The following is a 6,440-nucleotide window of genomic DNA, read 5'->3' as shown; positions in this document are numbered from 1 at the left end:
CTCACGGGGGATCGTAGGGCGCTGGGGTCTGGGAGCTATGCTCCCGGCACCTCAGCACTCCAGGGAGTGATCGCGATGATCCCAAAAAAAAGTGGGTCCCAGGGACCCCTCACTTTTCAAAATTGGGGTCCTACCTGTGCTTTTCTGGGTTCCATCGGAATTAAGGTTCTTATTAATGATTTAAATATAAAAACTCAGCCTTGATTTGGACACTACAAAAGTGCTGCGAGGGGGGAGGGAGGGGGATGGGGGGGGGGGCGTTGACAGTGCTGCTGGGCTGTGTAGCTATACCGGACACTCTGCACCAGAGATGGAACTAGACAATTTGTCAGAAAGTGCATTGGTGCTCCCCCTCCCATATTGTAAAGCAAAGTCAGTGTGCGCCCATCAAAAATGTAGGGGCATCGCTTTGTGGAGAAGGGGCGTGGCCACATCATAGTACCAATTCACATTGCACCACTGCGTTCCAACGGCGGGGGACCCAGACAGGCAGGGTGGTGGATACGATCATCGGGGGGAGGGGGGGGCGGTGGTGGAGATCACAGGTGCGGCAGGTAAGCGCCAGTAGGTGTGCTTAAATAGAGCACACAAGTGAGCTTGGTTTTGGCACTTTATACAGGCATTTTTTGCACAAGGCACTATGGCACTTTTGATGACTGTTCCCCTGATGATGGATTAAGTCCGAAAACAGCTGTTCGGGAGGTCTATTGTGTTTCCCTGTGCTTGCTAACGATGAGTATATGCTGAGCCATGTATCTTTATTCACACATATGGAGTAAATACTGCATTTTGACTAGACTACAGTGTGCTGGTCCTGTCTATACTAGTGACTTTGTTGCGGGATGGACATGTGATGCTATATATATATATATATATATATATATATATATAGTAAATAAATGAGTCTGCGGCACTCAAGGTCTTATCAAAAAGCTGATTGTTATTGAAACATCAAACATCCCTGTTTTGATGTTTCAATAACAATCAGCTTTTTGATAAGACCTTGAGTGCCGCAGACTCCTTTATTTACTATTGATTTCCACACTGGAGGCACCGGGGCTAAATCTGGACTACAAACAGAGTGCCGGGCTTATCTTTCAATATATATATATATATATATATATATATATATATATATATGTCCAAACGTGGAAAAAAAGGCACTCCAGAGGCACATGAAATAAGCAAACTTGTATTGAAAGTGTGACGTTTCGGGGATAACCCCTTCCTCAAGATTTATGTCTCAAACTGAATATATAAATTTGTAAACATATAAAGGACACATAACACATATAAACATACGTGTATGTATCACTCATAGAGCATCATGCAACACTGGAACCTGCGGGCTTAAAGTGGTACAACATCCACAATGGTCCAGCCCAACCGTTCACATCTCCAACAACAGAGTGCCTGTTACATACATAATTGGTACTGTCCCAATAGGGTTTAAACATATAAGTGTCTAACCATACATTACACAAATAACATTTTATAAAAAATACAAGGAGACAATAATTAATACATATAGACAAAACAATCCCATCCCCCCTAGTAATATCAGATGAACATATTAACAATATATACAGGATATCCCTATGGGGCAAGACAACCCCAGTGGTAACCGTCAAATATTGTAAAACATTGTAACCGTCAAATATTTGTTCATGTATTAGTTGTTTATGTATGCACATTATTTTAGTGTTTAGTGTTACATCTCCCTGAGTATTCATTGGTTTTACAATATTTGACGGTTACCACTGGGGTTGTCTTGCCCCATAGGGATATCCTGTATATATTGTTAATATGTTCATCTGATATTACTAGGGGGGATGGGATTGTTTTGTCTATATGTATTAATTATTGTCTCCTTGTATTTTTTATAAAATGTTATTTGTGTAATGTATGGTTAGACACTTGTATGTTTAAACCCTATTGGGACAGTACCAATTATGTATGTAACAGGCACTCTGTTGTTGGAGATGTGAACGGTTGGGCTGGACCATTGTGGATGTTGTACCACTTTAAGCCCGCAGGTTCCAGTGTTGCATGATGCTCTATGAGTGATACATACACGTATGTTTATATGTGTTATGTGTCCTTTATATGTTTACAAATTTATATATTCAGTTTGATTTAGTATTTATATTTTATTTTATTTTTATTTTTATTCATTTGCATTTTTATTTTTATTTGCATCCTTGTTCTATTTTTATTATTACTATTTTTATTTTTATTTTTCTTCACTTATGTTTATCTACATTGTATTTTCATTCCTTGGTTATTTTACTTTATTAGTTTTTATTTATCATCTATGTGTCTTTGGCTTATATTTTCTGTTCCGTATCCCCTGCTCCCTATCTGAGATAGTGCGCCCAGTGAGCATATTATACAGGGTCCTGTTAGCCTATTATACCACCGCTTGGCGATGATTGTAGATCTAGTCAGCTGTAGTGATGCGTCTCACCGTTACCCGGTGGAACGCACACTTCCGGTATATGACACGCATGACGTCTCGCAGATATAGTTCCGGTCCGTGAGACGCTTGGTGCGTCCCTGACAATGGAGTGTAGAGGCGGCGGCGGTATTAAATGCCGGGCACTTGCCTGCAGTTAAACGCAGGTGGGTAATGTTACCTAATGATGAGGGGTGCCTACTCTGGTTGGACTTTGCGGGTATTTGATGACCACGTGCAGCGGATGTGACGTTGTTGCTCACTTCCGGACGCCAGCGTTTAAATCATCCGGCGTTCAGACTACATGTGTAGTACCAGGTGCCCTTTGACTGTGTGAACAACGTAGTGTAAGTACCCTCTGCTTAGGGGTTATCGACCCTGTCTGTGTTGTTACTTCTTTAGCGATTGATATTGGTATTGTATACTATTTATTTCAGTGACCTTGTTTTGATATGTTGTGGAATTGAATAGTGGCACACCTGGACCCATTTAGACTGGAATGACTGCTGTCATATTGTGAGTAGTTGGTGTTTTTCACACTCACATGTTAAACTGGTATATCTGTAGTCTCCATTCTCACCCTCCCCCTCTGTGTTTATAGGATGACACTTGTGAATTATTCTGGAAGTTTACTCACATCTACCTGTGATGGTATAATTGCTGAGTACATAGGTATTTATTTATATATACATGTTTGTTGAGCTAACCTATATTTGTTCTGCTAAATAAATATTTGCTGATATTTTGTACATATTGGTTTTTAGGTTTTGAACTACATACCAGCTGAGTGGATAGATATTATCGGGATCTTTTCCCCTAAGTGAGGCCTCAACGTAAGCCCTCGCTTGTTTTGGTATATGGAATCACTGTGGTGGTCACTATAGTAGGATATCATACACTGGTCGTTTGGTCTACCTTATTTATTATTTATTTATTATTTTTTATTTATTTATTTTTATTTTATTTATTTTGTTTAATCTTATTTGATACACACACGTTGTAAATTGCCGTGTGTTAGTTAATATATGATTTAAGCGCAACAGTGGGGCCTGGGAGGCATTAAGAGTGGTCCTATGTTCTTTTCTTTTTCTAGATCCCTATTGATGACACTATGTATATACCTTGAAAAATGATGTGAATGTTTACTGATCCTGCCTATCTTGAGAAAGACCCGGTTAAGGGGTCGAAACGTCGATCAAAGGCGAATTGGTGCAACTGACTATTAAAATTATGAATGTTTTATGCTATTTCACTGTATATGTTATTTACAAGTGAGTGCCCCCTCCACTTTTGTGGAACCCCTGCTATATATATATATATATATATATATATATCTATATATCTATATCTATATATATATCTATATATATATCTATATATATATCTATATATATATATATCTATATATATATATCTATATATATATATATATATATATATATATATATATAGTCTTGGAAGATCCTGCACTCTCATCAAAAGTAATAACGACGGCGGGTGCTCCTAATGACCAGAGAGGCCACCAATATACCACAACAACCACCTAGGTGGAAGGTGCACTCACGCCCAGAAATTAGTCTCTGAAGTCACTTGTAAATTCAGTATATTTTTATTCGGGTTCACTGTTGATGCCGTATTTCATCGACGTTTCGGTCCTTATGCGGACCTTTATCAAGATTGGCACTTAAATCACCTATACAATCAGAAACAGTTACAATTAATATGTATAAGAACCCAGATTTATTCAACACCAACACCACCAGTGCCTCCCAGGCCCTGAAGACTGTCACAAAAACCAGAAAACGTATTAAAAAGCTGTTTTTTTATATATGTAAAAAAGAGATACTTGGAAATAATCCACGTGTGATGAAAGAGACACCTCCACCATTAGGACTATCTGTTTAGATAGGCAAATGATTACCTGGACGGCAAGCCAGATCACTCAGATGTGTGGAATGGCCTTCAAAGTTGGCAACATGCCTGATCACATAATGAAGTTAAAAAGCCTATAACGTAGGGGAAGCTGCAAGGCGTAGTCACCTATTAGATAAATAACAGAGTAACTACACCATAAGAAAATACACTAACAACGTCATTTTGGAAAAGATCATACCTAGTTACATGTAGAAATAGCTCATGGCAGCTTGTGGGCTCTGTGCATATGTCAGACACTCAGTCTATAAGGAGGCACAACAGGAAAAAATAATCACCAACCGTAATCATGTGTCAGAAGGGAGCTGCAGGAGAACCATACTCACTGCTCAAGTGTCCAGAGCCAAATGGAAGCTGCATAAAGTTCAGCCTCAGCTGAGCACTATTTAAGGATCAACCACAGGAAGTGCCAATTAGGAAGATTAGTATAAACCCAGTCTCTCATTAACTGATCACCTCTCAGATAACTAACTCAGACCAACTGGGTAAAACGTTACAGGGTTCACAGGACAGGCAGTGGCTATCGCTAACGCCCGGCTACTTAAATGAGTGGATTTTAACGATTTAGAAGGGCAACTGCCGGAGACGCGTCTTTTGCGTTCCACCGACCGGAACTCCATGCGTTCCATTCCGCGGAAGTGGCGCTGGCCGGAAGTCTCTGCGTTCCACTCGCGGAGAGAACCGTAATTAGGCTTATCCACTGGCTAATGTTTAAAGGAGGTGTACAACCTAGAGGGGGGCGTTCACAGAGAATGAACACTCCCCCAGGTGGAATCTTCAATGTACAGGTCCACTCGTAGCTCACAGGGACACGGAGGTATACCGAAGGTCACCTCACGTATAATCCTGGATTAACCTATGTGTAGCCTGTCAGTCACCACAGAAGAAAAAGAGTGCAAATGTAAATAATAATCCATAATATGAAATGTCAAAAATGTCAAAAATGACATAAGAGGGCACCAGATCAAATGACCACAACTCACCCTACGCATACAAACTAACATATATCTGATCAACAAAGGCATATTGAATACTGATATGAGTGTAATATCTTTATAGTAATACATAGGTATAATGTAGTAAAAGATTTTAAATAATAAAAGGGAATAGTGGGTGGTGTGGTCATTGAAATTGGTGAGCCCTCGTGACTAGTATAGGACCTGGGAAGGCTCCGGGAAACAACAGAAAAATAAATATAAAACACATAAGCAAGGACGTATAAATAACTGTCCTTACTTTCTTAGTCTCTATACATAAAAAGAACATACATAAATGAAAAGAATAAAACATAGAACATAGAACATATAAAACACAAATCAAGACCCAGCCTGTATATGCTGATTGCATCACAATGCCCTATGTCCCTGAAACGTACAAGGTGTGTTCCAAGATATCCAATCAACTATGGCAAAATGAAATTCTAAAGAAAGATATTAAGGGGGTTGGCCTCATTGAGGCCCCTTGGTGACACTGTATTGAGTTTGTGTATCCAAAAGCTTTCCCTCTGTTTAAGTAACAAGGTGCGATCGCCTCCACTAACAGGTGGCGGCACCCAGTCAATCAGCTGACACTTCAGGGCAGATACTTGATGTCTAACTGACAAAAAGTGCCGTGCTACCGGTTTGTCAGAAAAGCCCACATTGAGGGCCGTGTGTATGGATGACCGATGGTTTGCCATCCTGTCGCGAAAGGGACGCGCAGTTAGTCCGACATAACATAACCCACATGGGCACTTTAGAAGGTAGACGACATGATCCAGTCGACAGTGGAGATGATATCTGATGAAGATTTTTTTCCCTGTGTGTGGGTGATACAAAAAAGGACCGGTGATCATAGATCTGCACGTTGTGCACCCCCCGCAAGAAAAACTGCCAGGTTTAGCTTGCATAAGCTGGATTTGAGATGTGTTCTGTTCAGGGAAAATCGTGGGTCTCATTAGTAATTGCTTTAGGTTGGCCCCTCATTTGTATGCAACCATAGGAGCAGGTGTTTTAAGAAAAGGCAAACTGTTGTCGGTGGCTATTATTGGCCAATGTTTCCGTATGGCCTTTCT

General features: G+C 40.2%; 1 long non-coding RNA gene across 1 annotated transcript; it reads right to left on the bottom strand.

Moving 5' to 3' along the window:
- Positions 1-4,411: 4,411 nt before the first annotated feature.
- LOC135002316 (uncharacterized) lies at positions 4,412-4,736 on the bottom strand. The gene is made up of 3 exons (XR_010203526.1): positions 4,714-4,736; positions 4,569-4,632; positions 4,412-4,495 (listed from the first exon to the last, which is right to left on the bottom strand). It is a non-coding gene; the product is annotated as an uncharacterized LOC135002316 (long non-coding RNA).
- Positions 4,737-6,440: the final 1,704 nt, after the last annotated feature.

The sequence above is a fragment of the Pseudophryne corroboree genome, unplaced genomic scaffold, assembly GCF_028390025.1.
Source record: "Pseudophryne corroboree isolate aPseCor3 unplaced genomic scaffold, aPseCor3.hap2 scaffold_1761, whole genome shotgun sequence".
NCBI lineage: Eukaryota > Metazoa > Chordata > Amphibia > Anura > Myobatrachidae > Pseudophryne > Pseudophryne corroboree.
Note: the sequence above shows the minus strand (reverse complement) of the source record. Positions and strands in the feature narration are given on the sequence as shown.